The following is a 16,350-nucleotide window of genomic DNA, read 5'->3' as shown; positions in this document are numbered from 1 at the left end:
TGCTTGTCACACATGGTAAGCGGCCACAAGGGATCCAAATCTGAGTCCTCAGTGGAGTCTCTGAGTCTCAGGGTTTGGCCCTGTCTACTCGCTCTAGTGGAGCCAGGTGCTCAGCCCCCATGCGTCCAAACATCCCCCTGCAAAGGTCCCACCAAGGGCAGGAGTCCCAGGGATGGACCCCTCCTCTAACTGGGGCATCTTCTCCCCACCTCTGATGGCTTATCACCACCCAAAGTTATCCTCTAGGAGGACCGACCAGTGAGCATCAAAGGACACCCAGGGCTCCAAGGCCCTAACAGTGACCACCTCTGAACCCTGAGCAGGGAGGAAACATGAGAAATGACACCATGTAGGAAAAAAGCATGGATGGGACTGGCTTTTACTGGGGCAAAATAACACAGAATGTTTCACAGCAAAAAAGGTACACAGCGTTTGGTTTTGACTTCCTTTCTCCCTTTCCTCCCCGCCCCCTCCCTCCCTTCCTTCTTGCCTCTTTCTTTTTATATCAAGATCTATGCCATAGGTGACTTAGTGGTCAGCATGTTAGAATCTGGATCTCTTACATAAAAGTGCTGATTCCTTCAGAAAAGGGAATATTTGGCTCCACATCCCACCTGGAGGGGCTGGTGGAGCCAGAGTCAGAATCGTCCCCTCCCTGGGCACAAGGCTCCCCTTTGCTCCTGTCGCCATGGACCCGGCCCCTCCTTCCTCCTTCCTTTAGTTTTCATTGATGCTATCAGGTTGCTTGCCTAACATCCAAAGGCAGGACCAGAGTTACAAAGACAGGAGGCACCTTGATCAAATGGGGCAGGGACTCTAACATACTCTCCTCCTTGGCTTGAATTTGTTGGTGATTTATCATTATTATTGATTACTTTTAAATTTTATTGTCTACATTTTTTACCTATTTTTATTCCCCAGGCTGGGGAAGGGGCACAGGGAGGTAAGGCAGAAGGGCAGAGAGGCAAATTCTATTCTTTGAACCATTTTCCCCAAGTTTATCCTACCCTCTGCCACCAAAAGCTCCTTCCTTCTGGGAAAGGTCTTGGAGCTCAACAGTTTTAACTGAGGATAGGGAAGCTTTCAGGTTTCTGGTCCGTCCCAAAGTTCTATGGTTTGTTTGCATTTAAAAAGCTGAGTCTTCCTGCCTACTTGTGTGGCCTGTGTTACACACTCCGTCACCTCACATGCTGGCTTTGTCTCCAGTTTTGAGCTGAAAGACCTTATAGTCCCCTCTGCTGCCTCTTTGCCCTGGGAGGCTGCAAGTACCCAGCCCCTCGGCATAGAGCTGGCAGTTCCACTGTTGCTATGGAAACCCTCCTTCTCATCTGGGATCCCAGCAGGAACAAAATCCCCTGAAAATCAGAAGTGGGCATGTCTGTCAATGACCATAAACTGCTTGAGTTGAGTTGGGACCGAAGGGATCTTTCAAGTCTATCTGAGGGCAGGACAGATGGAGAAATACACACACACACACACATACACACACACACACATACACACACATCTTCTTGCATCTGCTCCAGTCTCCAGCCTTCCTGGTCTGACGGATCTCATCTTCCTGGGAAGGAGAGGGGTTATTTTCCTGTGGAGTCACACCAACAACCAATCTTGACCATGGCTCTCCTAGTCCTGAGGGGCTCTGATTAATTTGGGTCTAGCAACTTTTTTTTTAACAGCTGTGCCTGTGGCATATGGAAGTTCCCAGGCTAGGGTTTCAATTGAAGCTGCAGCTGCCAGGCTATACCACAGCCACAGCCGTGCAGGATCTGAGGCACATCTGCAACCTATACCACAGCTCACAGAAACGCCGGAACCTTAACCCACTGATCGAGGGCAGGGATTGAACCCGCATCCTCATGGATACTATGTCAGGTTCTTAACCCACTGCGTCACAATGGGAACTCTGAATCTAGCCACTTCTAATGACTCGATGACAGACTTGACTCCCCACTACCAACCCACTGTGATTCCCAAACTGGCAGCACAAGGGACAGGCCACTGAGGCACAAGAACCACCATAACCTCTAAAGATGTCAGGAATTCTCTGAGCTTCCAAGAAGCTTTGGAAATTCTCCCACCAACACTTCTGACTCAGAGGGATAGTCCTTCTGAATTGGGTTTCTTCTTAAGGGCTGAGTTTGTTAATACTACTGGCTCTCCAACAACTTTCATGGGGTTGGCATAGAGCAGATGGGACCATTTGTGTGAAGCTTTTCATTCTAGAGAGGAATATTTCTGTTGCATTTCTTTCTTCATTTTCCTCTCTATATTTATTCAGTCAACCAACATTTACCTATCATGTGCTAAGAAATTGGGCATACAGAACAATAGGATCTGACTTCATGAACGGACCTTATAATTGGGGGAGCAGGTAAAAAAGTGAAAACAAGCAAATAAGCAAGAAGACATCAGGCTGCAATAAGAAGTGTTAGGCTGGACCACTAAAATGGAGAGTCAATCGTCTTTGACTAATAAGACTGGCTAGGAGTTCCCATTGTGGCTCAGCAGGTTAAGAACAGTGAGGATGCTGGTTCTGTCCCTGGCCTTGCTTAGTGGGTTAAGGATCCAGTATTGCCACAAGATGCAGCACAGGTCTCAGATGCAGCTTTGATACAGGATTTCTGTGACTGTGGTGTAGGCCTGCAGCTGCAGCTCCAATTCGACCCCTAGCTCGAGAACTACCATATGCTTCAGGTCCAGCCATAAAAAGAAAAGTAAAAAGAAAAAAAACACTGGCTATTTCACATAGCCTAATCCTATGATGAAATGTCAATCTAATACTGGAATAAAGATTCACTCATTCATTCATTCATTCATTCAATAATTACCAAGTACTTGTCACATGCTGGTCACCACTCTAGGTTCTGAAGGCAATAGCAATGAGAACCAAGACAAACAAAATCAGCTCTCTTGGAGATGACACTCTAGAGGAAGAGACAGACCATACCCATGGACATTAAATCATATAGAGTGTGTCAGGTGACCCTAAGTGTTATGGAGAAACATATGCATGGAATGGGGGGATATGGAACTGCAGGTGTGGCAGAGGCTGGGAGTATCAATGAAGTGACCAAAGCCTCAATGAGAACTTGGTACCAGAGCAGAGACTGGAGGCAGGTGATAGAGTGCCCTGGGGGGGTACGGGGGGAAGGGTTTTCGAGGTGTGAGAACAGCATGGCGCTGGGACACCTTCCATTCCCACTTGGACAAGGCACTGAGTCAAGCTGCTAACAAGGCTGTGAGGATGTGGGGACTGGGCTGAGGTCCTGGGAAGCTTCCAGGGTGTTCCCTGCTCCAGACACCACTCACTGGTTCAGACATTGTCCCACAGGAAGGAAAGGGAGCCTCTCCTCTCCATCACTTCAAGGAGGAATGTCTTTCCAGAGTGTGCCTGACAACTTCCATTTTGGTCTTGTTGGCCAACCCAGGCACCCCGCAGCCCGACGGATCTCTGCACCCAGAGGGTGGACCATGCACCTTCTCTGCTCAGAGAGAAACTGTGGTGCTGCCGTGGCAATGGGACTGCAGGTCCTGTCCCCCTCCTTCCTCTCTAACGTCACTTCTATTGCTGTTCGGTTCACCCATGCTGTCTACACACCTGGGCTTTCTTACTCTTTCTGAAGACCAGGCAAACTTCTACCACAGGGCCTTTGCACATGCTGTTCTCTCTGCCAATCACACTCTTACCCCTGCCCCCATGTTGCCCCGATTTTGGAAGAGCTTGTTCTCTCAAAGTCCAGCCTTTGCCCAAATGCTTCTCAGTGAACACATATTTAACATTGTAACCACCCCCTACACCCAGCATCCTTATTCTCCATCCTGCTTTTTTTGCTCCAGAGCATTTATTACCGTCTAATATATTTTACATGTTACTAGCCCACTCTCTGCTTCTCTGCCCTAGAATGTAAACAGGCACCTTGTCTCGTGGGGTGTAGTTCCTGCCCCTGAGCAGCAAATAAGCCAAATCCTTTGAGATGTCCTTTATGATATGATCTGCTCATGACTCCTTAGACCTCAGCTCTGACCACTCACTCCAGCCACATTTAGACTTCTATCTGGAACTTTCCAAACAACCCCAAAAGGTGTTTGCAGAGACAGTGATGGTGGAAACATGCTTCCAGCATTTCAGAAAAAGGGTGGGGTGCAGTGATCAAGAGCCAGACTGCCTGGGTTCAAGTCCCAGCTCAGCTGTCTCCCCACTCTGTATCCTCAAGGCAGTGACTTAACCTCTCGGTGCTTTGTCTTCATCTTCTGGATTAATTATTCATTGGCATTTGGATCAATTTGTAGATGGTTGATTAACAATTAATTACATAACTAATGTTGATTAGTTAATGATGAATGAACACCTGCTTGGTGGAGCAGATTTGAATATTACATGAGTTAGAATGGTACCTGGCATCTATTAAGTTTATTACCTTTAACTCTGAATAGAGGAAAACCCCTTCCCACTGACCGTGTACTATATTGTGTAATGCAGGATCCTGTAATGCAGCCTCCTGTAATGAAGTATCATGTAATGCAGCCTCATGTAATCAAGTATCATGTCATGCAGCCTCATGTAATAGTGTCAGGTGATGCATTATATGATGCCTCTGTGGTATAAAGCTCAAGGTGCATGTGGAGAGGTAGAATGTATTCAGTGACCAGGGACTCCGCCAGCAAGGCAATGAGTGACTAGGATGATGGTATTGGTAATATGATGGCAATAAAGGAAATGCGCTACTACTTATTCCAAGCCAGGCACTTTCTCATCCAATGCTGAGAGCTGGGTGCAGCGGTCACGTTTGCAATGGGCCACATACTCAGGGAAGCTGAGTGACTTGCTTAAGGACACATAGGGCACTGCAGCAGAACCTGGAAGCCATCCCAAGAATGGAAAACCTCACAGCCAGTGTCTACCTAACCACTGACCCTTTGCTGGCCTGAGGCTGCTTTTCCACGGCCTTCTTCACTATGAAATGCTATCGGGGGCAGACCAGCATTTTCAGGCTCCCAAGAAGCCGACCTGGTTTGGATGAACAATTACGCAGCTGTTTAATTATACTATTGTTCCAGCTCATTTTTGCGCTTCTGTTTATTTTGGAACTGGGCACTGCCAAATGCAGCCTGTGTAATCTTTATTTAGCTTTGGGAAGGAAGTTATTAGGGGAAGGAGGAAACCATTTTCCTTATAAGGATTCATTAGAAATGTGAACTGAATACGGAAATCGCTCCAGGCATGCCACCATGGGCACTGGGGTCACTGGAGGAGAGAGGGTCTACAGACACCTCGGTGGGCTCCTTGCTTAGAGGGGAAAGAGGGTCAGGGGCTTGTAGACAAGAGGGATGGAAACAGTTGGGATGGAAACAGCTTTTATATATTTATTTTTAATTTTATTTTTAGGGCCACACCCATGGCATATGGAAGTTCCTGGGCTAGGGGTCAAATTGGACCTGCAGCTGCTGTCCTACACCACAGCCACAGCAGCACCAGATACAAGCTGCATCTGCCACCTACACTACAGCTCATGGCAATACCAGATCCTTAATTCACTGAACAAGGCCAGGGATCAAACATGCATCCTCATGGATACTAGTCAGGTTCATTACTGCTGAGCCACAATGGGAACTCAGGAAATAGCTTTTAAATAACAGATGGACCAAGTCAATATGAAGTAGTTGTCAGAAAAGCAAAACGGGTAAAATGGTATGTCCCTTATGGGATGTCATGTTTGAGATTAATTATAATAAGCATCACAACTGGGGGATAAGATTAGCTGGGAACACTTTCAGCTTCCATGTGCATCTCCCTCCATCCTACCTTTCCCTTCAAAGCCACGTTCCCCTCCAGCTGCTGCCCAGGTTCCCACTTCCATTCTCAACAAAACTGCTCACTGGGGAGTTCCCACCTTGGCTCAGCAGAAACAAATCCGACTAGTATCCATGAGGACACAGGTTTGATCCCTGGTCTCGCTCAGTGGGTTAAGTATCTGGCGTTGCCATGAGCTGTGGTGTAAGTGACAGACGCGGCTCAGATATGGCATTACTGTAGCCGAGGTGTAGGCCAGCAGCTGCAGCTCCAATTCGACCCCTAGCCTGGGAACTTCCATATGCCACGGGTGTGGCGCTAAAAAGACAAACAACAACAAAAACCTGTTCACCGTGTTGTCCCCACTCACTCTCTCTGCACCCTCACTCCTACTCACCCTTTATGCTTTTCCGTCCTGGCATCCCTCCCACTGAGCAGACAGCCTGCTGCCATGATGACCAAGGAGCTCCCAAGCCAGCGGTGAATTCTCTGCCTGGGGACCTGATCTCTCAGCAGCACATGACATGAAGGGCCATCTCCTTATGGGATGCCCTTTGCTCCTGGCCAGGGGACCCCCTTTGTGGCCTGTGTCCCCCCTTCTTTACCGCTCTTCCCCTCCATGACTATCTGGTCCCTGAACCCTGGAACAGCCACTGCTCCATTTCTGTTCTTTCCTTATGGGGTCTTATCCCACAGCACAGTTTTCACTGTCTCTATAAACCCACGCTCCTGAACGAAATCTTTATCTCTGCGCTCGTAGCCAACTGCCTACTCCTCATCTCCACGTAGACACACAGGAGGAAGCTCAAACTCAGCCCATCCAAAACAGAATTCTTAGAATTTTTTTTTTTTTTTTTTTTTTTTTTTTAGATTTTTAGGGCCACACCCACGGCACATGGAAGTTCCCAAGCTAGGGGTGGAATCTGAGCTGCAGCAGCCAGCCCACACCACAGCCACAGAAACACCTGATCCAGGCCACATCTGTGACGTATGCTGCAGCTTGCAGCAATGCCGGATCCTTAACCGATTGAGAGAGGCCAGGGATTGAACCTAAATCTTCATGGATATTAGTTGGGTTTGTAACCCACTGAGTCAGAACGGGAACTCTCAGAGTTACTATTTTTTTAATTATTATTTTATCCTTAACTCTTTTTTGGGGGGGGGCGGGGGCACACCTTCAGCATGCAGAAGTTCCCAGGCCTGGGATCGAACCCAAGCCTCAGCAGTGACAACACCAAATCCTCAACCACTAAGCCACCAGGGAGCTCCCAAAACAGAGTTCTTGACTTTTTCTCTAGTCACTTCATCCCCCAGGCTGCCCCATCTCAGCAATGACCTCACCAGCCACTCATTTCCTAGAGCAAAAGAGCGAGGAGTCATTCTTGACCCCCTTGCCCCCTCCCTCAACATGTAAATCTTTAGAAAATCTTCTATTTGCACTGAAACCTTTCCAGATCGGCCTCTTTCTCTGTCTCCACGGCCACCATCACCAAGCTGGCTGCTGTCACCTCTCCCAGGACTGTAACCAGACTTAGAGTCTTCCTGCCATCAGTCCTGGCTCCCAGCAGGTCCCCCCAGAGAGGCCAGGGTTCTCTCTCCAAAGCATGGCTATGACGGCTCATTTCTCGGTTTTCCAGCACGCAGATGGCACGGGCACATGGTGGGACTTTTTGGCCTCCATAACTGCATGAGTCCATTCTTAGAATAAATCTCCTCTTGCAACCTACATCTCTCTCTATGTGTATCCAATTGGTTCTGTTTCTCTGGAGAACTCTGACTAATCCACTGCCTTCCAATGAAAGTGTTCAACAGCTGCCAACTGCACTTAGGACCAAATCCAAACTCTTGGCCACAGCAGATGGGCTCCTCCATAATGGGGTGCACTTCTCTGCTTAATCCCTTACTTCCCCCCCTTCACCATGCCTCAGTCATGCTGATCAGCTCCATTCTCACCCCAAGATCATCCCCAACTCCATGTTTTAGCCTATACCATTCCACTGCCTGAAATGCTGGTCCCTGCATCTTCGCACGGCTGGCCCCTCATAGCCTTTATCCCCCGCCAGAGATTACCTTGCTTATTTATAGGTTTATTTATTCCATGTCTTTCCTCCTCCCCACTTATCTGTGGGATCCAAAGAATTCATCTCCATCTGCTGATATACCCCAGGGCCTAGAACAGTCTCTAGCACGTAGTGGGAGGGAATAAATGATAGAGCAATGAACCACCTTATCCAGAACATCTTCCCGCTGGCTCCAGCCCACACTCACTTCCTGCTTCTCCATCACTTAGAGAGTCTGTTATTATTCTGCACAGTACATGTGCATCATCATATTCTGTTCCGTTTTTCTTTATTTTTTTCTTTCATTGTGCATCACATTTAAAAATTTTTTTTCTTTATAGGGCCATATCTGTGGCATATGGAAGTTTTCAGGGTAAGGGTTGAATTAGAACTGTAGCTGCTAGCCTACACCACAGCTTGCAGCAATGCTAGGTTCTTAATCCACTGAGCAATGCCTGGGATCGAACCCACATTCTCATGGAGACTATGTTGGGTTCTTAACCAACTCAGCCACAACAGGAACCCATCATCATCATTCTTTTTATGCACATTATTATTCTGCATATAATGTATGTGTTATTATCATATGCATATTCCTATTATCATTATTCTTCATATAGTTCTGGTTAATTTTGTGTTAATTTCACTTTCTCACTTGTACTCTGAACGCCTCTTCCTTGTGCATACTCCACAGGTGAGAGAAGCCTAATTCACATTTGCAATGGAATTCAACCATAAAATCTGCCCAGTGGCTGTCAGGAAAACTAGACTTCTGCCTTTGGGGAAACTGGCATACAGAGAATTCTCACCATCAGGGGTCTGCTACTTTAACCAAACCTATAGTTAAACTGTGAACCAGGCACATCAATTCATTCTCCTGGAGGAGAACCATGCTGGTAGGGGTGAGTGTCATCCCCTTATCACAGGTTCTCTAGGAGATGGGCTTTGAAGATGGATAAAGAGATAGATGGATGGTGAAAAAAAGTCTAAAGCAAAACAGGAGAGAGATTGGTCTTGAAGGCTGATGTTTGTGGCATTAAGTGGATAGTGAGAGAAACGTTAACCCAAACAGTGGACAGGGTTTGGAGCTGCGAGTTGAACATTAGTAAGATTTATGAACCAGCCAAAGCAGAGACAGACAAGCCTCAAAACCATACACACGTACTAAACAGACTCATCTGTCCGGGCACAAGGACACGCTATTGATTCATCTCGTACAGCATTGATTTTTTCCAAATAGAGCCAGAGATACGTCTATGTTGAAACACACCTAGAAAATCAGAGCCTTGCAAGGTTAACATTTTTGTGATTTCATCAATATTTCTTTCTACCGCTACCTTCTATTTCTCCTCCATTCCTCCCCCACTTCCCAACCAGGTGGTAGGTCCCTTCTGTGCTCACTGACTCAGGGAGGATGGATGGGGGAAGAGCAGAAAAAAAGGATTCTCCTGGGATTGGGGAAATAAGAGGAAATCACACCAACAAACTACTGGTGGGAGCTACCTAGCCTAGAGCTTCCCTCCTCATCTGCAGAAAAACATTCATTCATCAGAGATAGACAGATAAATTGAAAAGAACTCATGTGTGTACAGATCCCAGTGGATTCTAGACAGAAAGGCATTGGCTCTGCTTCCTGGAAAGTTCCAGAGAGGCGAGACCATAGAGAACTTATGGCCAGCAGGTGAATCCAGAAAATAAAACTTTGAAACCACCTGGCAAAGACTCCTGCACCATACTGAGATAACCAAGAGTCCAAAGCAACTGATTCAACTAAATGATCAAATTCTCCAATCCTTTCATTAATTATGCTGTCTTGCATATTTGAAAATTGCTAACAGAGTAGATCTTAAAAGTTCTCATCACAGGAAAAAAATCCTGTAACTATGTATGGTGAAGGATGATAACTAGAGTTATGGTGGTCATCACTTTGCAGCATAGGCAAATATCAAACCATAATCTTGCATGTCTGAAACTGATCTAATGGCCTATGTCAATTATACCTCACCAAACAATTCTTTGGTCTTATATCTTACAATGATGTCATGTAACTTGAAGCCTTGTCTCCAAAATGATGAAAACAACTGATAGAGTGTGGCTCATGGATTTTTAAAGCCTACATGTAAATAATAGGAAACAGACAGGAGTTCTCATTGTGGCTCAATGGGTTAAAGACCAGATATTGTCTCTGTGAGAGTGCAGGTTCAATTCCTGGCCTCGCTCAGTGGATTAAGGATCTGGTGTTACTGGGATTTCCTGTTGTGGCACAGCAGAGAAAAATATGACTGGTATCCATAAGGATGCAAGTTCGATCCCTGGCCTTGTTTAGTCAGTCAGTGATCTAGCATTGTTGTGAGCTGTGGTGTAGGTCGCAGATGCTGCTTGGGTCTGGTGTTGCTGTGGCAGTGGTGTAGGCTGCAGCTGCAGCTCTGATTCGACCCCTAGCCTGGGAACTTCTATGTGCTGCAGGTGCAGCTGTTAAAAAAAAAAAAAAAAAAAAAAAGAACTTGACAGAAGGGTGGGAATCTCAGCATACGCATGCCTGGGTGGGGGTAAGATGGAATCCCCAAGCACTTTGGTATTATGCAGCCCCCCCAACCCCAAATTGGGTGTAATCTTGGCATTCCAGTCATCTGTCCTATTGCTCTCAGATCTATTTCTCCCCTTTCCCTATGGTTCACAGAGAACTACATTTCCCAGACTGCCTTGGCCCTGATTCTTGTAGATTGGCCAATCGGAGACACCAGAGGGCAGGAAAGGGAGAAGCCAGGTATTTCTCCCTCTCTGCTTCCTGTGTTGTCTGCCGTGGCTTTTCCTCCTCTGGGGCTCCAGTTCCTAATGGGCAGCCCTCCCCATAGCCTCAGCTCTTTGGAACGCCATGGCCCCACTGTCACCGCAGACTTAGAGGTGAATTCTCCAAGTATGTATTTGACTTCTCAGCTCTTCTACTGCCTGTGTGACCTATCCCCTGCATTAAAGTCCCTCCACCTGAAGACACCTAGATTGATGTCTGCCTTTTGATGAAATCTGGCTGAGAGATTGAAGGAAAAGGACAAAGCCAACTACAGACTGACATTATGTTTCAAGCACTCTTTCAAAATGAGCATCTAAGGAGTATTAAGTAACTTCGGGGAAAATGTTCTATTTCTTTTATTTGAGCCTCCTCAACTAGATTCAAATCTGCTTAATAGATTTACTGTGACAACTGGAAGGGGAAAAAAATGAAAGCCCATTGAAATCTGAACTTTGCTGACCCTCTGCAAAGTGGAAATGAATCCATCCAGGAACATGTGCATCCTGAGAATGGCTTGATTTACTTTAGTTGGCTTGTTTTAATATCCCTTAGTTAGTTTGCTTAAAACATTTCTACCAAAAAAATGGTTTTGATGCTTCTGCCCAACCAGGAAAGGTTGTTCCTTTCAGTATCAGTGTAGTTGATCTAGGACTCAGAGCTGTTTTAATAAGTCTGAACTGCCCCCTCCTCTGGATGGAGGGACACAGACACACAATCTCAGGGAGATCTGAAGCCTGTGGTTTATGCGCAGGGGTTGGGGGAGTTCAAGGATGATGCTCCCCGGGCCCAGGCCCCAGCCTTCTGCCTAGGAAAACTTCTTGACAGAACAGAAAAGGCTGAAAGTCTAGTGGGCTAAGAATCACTAGAAATGGGACAGGACACAAACACCATTTCATTTTATTTCTGATACACACCCACCAGCTGAATACTTGAGACTTTAGGAGTGATGGAAATGGAAGCCAAGGCATTCTTTTATCCCATATTCACCTTCCCTCCCAAGCTGCTGTAAAGATGTCCAAGGAATGGCTAGATAGATGGATGGACGCATGATTGACAGCCATGGCCTTCCCCATTTCACATCACTGTCCAGCCTTGACAATCAGCCTCTTGGCAGGCCACTGAGTGCCCCAGGGTTGGGCCAGCTTTCATGTCCCAGGAACACTTCAAAGTCATTTCTGCCTTTCTGCCTTTGATTAGGATGTCCCCTCTACCATTCATGGTCTGATTTCCTCCTAAATGTTCACAACCCTTCCTGTGCCCTAGGCGCTGAATTATCCCAAGGACATTACCCTTTTCCTACTCTCAGCCTTATGTTTTACAGAAAGTAAACTTTGGCTTTAGGGTTTTCCTATGATCTACAGTCTTCTGGCTACATGAGCCCAAAGCTTGCCCAGTGAGACAAATTCTAAAACATTTATAGGAAATACTGTGAAAGAAAGAGGCATTCTCTTCTGTGTGGGCTAAACTGGTAGGATGCAAGCCAGGAGATGTTAGGTACCATCTTTGACATGACTGGATAAGTGCTGCCTGCTTCCTGGACTGACACAGAAAAAAAAGAGGAGATAAAAGGTGAAGAGAAACTATTCTTCATGATATCATCTGAGCACCTTGATTCAACCTTGCCTGAAGCTTAATCATTCTCTCATACTTCCCATTTTATAAACCAATTATTTCTCTCTCTTAAAACCATTTGACATAGGTTTGTGTGAAATTTATCCCAAATGGTCCTCACTAAAATATTTTTCAACAGCATTTATGACTGTGACAAAACTTAATTGTAGAATGTCTCATATTATGCACTGAACCTTCACGGATCTTTAGTCTTGCTTCTCAAAATAAAGAGACAGCTGGTGGATCATGACAGCTTTGGAGTTCTTTCAATTCCCTTTTTGCCAGAGAGCCAAACTCAGAAGTAAAATAAAAACTCAGCAGAGAAGAGTATCAGTGGGGATGCAGGAGATGAAGGTGGGGTGGGGTAGGGTGAGGTGGGGCAGGGCCAGGGTGCCTGGTGCCATCTCTTACTCAGGGCCAGGAAACAAAATCCTAAGATCGAAGTCACTGGCAGAAAATTTTGTTTTTCAAGGAAATTAATCCCCAGGGTATTGGTGGTATATGAAGGTTAAGACCCAAGAGTTCAACAACAGAACCAACCAAGGAGGTTTCAGGGAACCTCTGGTTGGCCGGGCCAGAGGACAGAAATGGAGGTTTTAAGCCCACACTGGAACTTAGCCATCTGGGCAAGGGTTCAAGTGGAGGAAGAGAGTAGTAGGCAGTCATAAGCCTTCACAGGAGCTCCTGATTCTGTGCCTAGGGCCACCTCGATTAAACCCTCCTTGGTGTTTATTATAGATTAGGATGTCTCCTAATCCTAACAGATGGTACAACAGGTGAACATCTATGTCCTGGTTGCAATGACCAGGTTGCTGGCTCTCCTCAGAGAGCCCTGTCCCAGGAATTCAGCCCCAGGCACCAGACTCTTCATCCCCATCTAAGCCTATAATCTTTACTAAATTCTACAAATGCTGTTTTACTAAGCATTTAACACATATAACCCGTCAGATCTTCACAACAACCCTTGAAACAGGATTTTTTTTTTTTTTTTTTTTTTTTTTTGCTTTTTAGGGCCATACCTAAGGCATATATAAGTTCCCAGGCTAGGGGTTGAATCGGAGCTGTAGCCACCAGCCTATGCCACATCCACAGCAATGCCATACGTGAGCTGCATTTGCAACCTATACCACAGCTCACAGCAGTGCCGGATCCTTAACCCACAGAGCAAGGTCAGGGATAAAACCTGCATCCTCATAGATGCTAGTCAGGTTCACTTCCACTGAGCCACGATGGGAAATCCTGAAGCCATATTTGAACACAGATTTGTGCTCACATCCTCTCCACTCAATCACCTGTCTGCTCTTCAGGAGACTTTCTCCGGGACCCCACCCATATTTGTGGGATGGGCTGACATCCAGCAGACCTTGCAAGAAAGCACAGGAACCTCTCCTGCGGTGCCCTGGAGTTACTCCCAGTCCCTTGAAGTTCTCAGGTCACACTGCCCGTGACCACATGACCAGTGCAAAGAGCGGATGCCTTTCTCCAGGGAGGGAAGTTACATTGTCACCTGTCTAACTTCCGCAAAATGTCATGATGCCAGCTGTCCCCGGGAGAAGAAGGGGGCCTTGGAATTTGCAGAGAGCCTGCAAACCCCCTGCTTTCACCCCCAAACAAACTCCCACCACATCCCTAATATTTGGCTTCCGTTTCCTTTTACAAATATCTTCCCAATTCCAAGGGCACACGACACATTCTATGGGGACATTACACATCTGAAAAGTCCGAAAGATCATGCACCACCGCAAGAAAGTGCCTGTCTGAAATTCTCTGCCTGTGGCAGGATTTATTTTTAAAGCGGTGGTATTTAGAGCCGGATGCCGGCATTAACGAGAGAGCTTAAGTAACCTGCAAATGTCAAGGCACCGCTTCCCCAGGAAAGCTTGGATGTGACAGGGAGTGAGCAAGCGTGGAGCAAATTAAATCATCTCCTCAACGTTAGATCAAAGGTGGGGGAGTGTCTTCTGTTCTGCATCCTTCCCTGCCTGGACAAAGGGATTAAGGAAAAAGTCATTTCCCTTAACAGGAGTGAACAGCAATGCTTTTAACGTCATGTTCATGGAATCTTGTACACATGGTACAAATAATGAAGTATTTCTGTGCCCACAGTTTCCTTTTAGGAGACACCTGGTGAAAAGAATACGGCACTTACTGGGGTAATATCTTCCAAAACAAGAAAGGAGGCATTTAAAGCTGTTTGTTTGCCATGCCACACGGCTTCTTGTCCTGTCTGTGGACGTCAGATTTGTTCATAACGAGAATTAGCGTGAAAAAAGAGCCGCGCAAATTCTGGAAGCTGAAATATATTTTAGCCAAAGTTTTTTAGTTTCTCAAACTGGAAAAAAATGAGGAAGTCAAGAGCCTCTTTAAAAAGATCTTGGTGCTCTCCTGATTCCTGATTTGTCCTGAAGCCACTGGACAAGACTCTCTTTTGCTCATTTGACTCTGACGGATTCTGAAAACATGGGGACAGTGGAACTCAGAGCTATTAAGAGCAGCTTTCCGAAGCACAATTTTCTTTCTTTCTTTCTTTCTTTCTTTCTTTCTTTCTTTCTTTCTTTCTTTCTTTCTTTCTTTCTTTCTTTCTTTCTTTCTTTCTCTTTCTTTCTCTTTCTTTCTTCCTTCCTTCCTCCCTCCCTCCCTCCCTCTCTCTCTTTTCTTTCTTTCTCTCTTTCTTTCTTTCTTTCTTTCTCTCTTTCTTTCTTTCTTTTCTTTTTTTTAGTCTTTTTGTCTTTCTCTAGGGCCACACCCACTGTATATGGAGGTTCCCAGGCTAGGGGGTCGAATCAGAGCTGTAGCTGTCGGCCTACGCCAGAGTCACAGCAACTCGGGATCCGAGCCACGTCTGCGACCTACACCACAGCTCACGGCAACAATGGATCCTTAACCCACTGAGTGAGGCCAGGGATCGAACCTGCAACCTCATGGTTCCTAATCGGATGAGTTAACTACTGAGCCATGACAGGAACTCCCTGAAGCACAATTTTCATCACTCCCTGTGACCCCCAAATGCCCAGCCAGGTGCAGGGAATATGGTCAGACAGACATGTGTTCGAATGTCACCTCTACCACTTAAAAGCTGTGTGCTCTGGGGTGAGGTGTGTACCTCTCTGAGCCTCAGCTTCCTCACTTATGGACTGAAGGAAAAGAACCCCACCTTCCCAAGGTCGTTGCAAGGGACCAAATGAAATATGAGATTCAAAGAGATCTGCAGAGTAATTAACTTTAATGCAACTATGGGTAAGTGTTGATTTCAGTTTGCCATTTTATTATTTGTTTCCTGGTTGTTCCCTTTCCTTTTTATCATTCTATTTTGCCTTCCTGGCTTCTTGATTTGAATTTTTTTTAGTTTTCCCTTTTATGCATCTATTGGGTGTTTGACTATATATTTTATATAAATTCCTGGGATCTCAAAATACACATTTAAATTAAACTAATCCATTGAGAATTAAAATCTGCCACTCCAAATGGAATGTAGAAACACTACCCACCATTTCAGTACTTTCATCATCTCTCTAGGTTACGGTCATCCTATGGATTATTACATGTACATAGATTGAAAACCCTTGGTGTTATAATTTTTCTTTGAACTGTCATACAGACTTTTAAGAATCTAAGAGGAGAAAAATAACCTATTATATCTATCTAGCCACTTACTATTTCTGTTTCTCTCACCCACCCAGGATTTACTGAGTGTCAACCATGTGACAAGTGCTGGCAACATGTTATAGGCAAAAACAGAAGTGGTCCTGGCTTGTGGGGAGTTCATGTTCTAGTGGGAATCATAAACGTTAATCAGATAAGGATATAAAAATGCAAACTTGTGACAAATGCCATGAAAGAGGTAGTTTTCAATGCTGACAACTTCCATCACTTACAGCTGAGCCCGGGGGATATCAGTTTCCCTGGGGTGGTGACAGGTGAGTGGATTTTTGAGGATGCATAGGAGTTGGTTAGAAGAGGGACGGGCAAAGCATTCTACACAGAGGGGGCGGTATGTGCAAAGGCCCTGCAGCAGAAGGGATCACTGTGAGATGAAGAATGTTGGAAAGGGGAAGCCAAGGGGGCTGACAGGGACCAGATTCCCAGGGAGGAAT

The 16,350-nt window shown here is 45.9% G+C and overlaps 1 protein-coding gene across 13 annotated transcripts in view; it reads right to left on the bottom strand.

Annotated features, from left to right (window-relative positions):
* The window catches only part of RIMBP2 (RIMS binding protein 2), a 327,445-nt gene that overhangs the window by 72,522 nt on the left and 238,573 nt on the right, over nucleotides 1-16,350 (bottom strand). The gene's annotated exons all lie outside the window — the stretch shown is intronic.

This window comes from Sus scrofa, chromosome 14, assembly GCF_000003025.6.
Source record: "Sus scrofa isolate TJ Tabasco breed Duroc chromosome 14, Sscrofa11.1, whole genome shotgun sequence".
Taxonomy (NCBI): domain Eukaryota; kingdom Metazoa; phylum Chordata; class Mammalia; order Artiodactyla; family Suidae; genus Sus; species Sus scrofa.
Note: the sequence above shows the minus strand (reverse complement) of the source record. Positions and strands in the feature narration are given on the sequence as shown.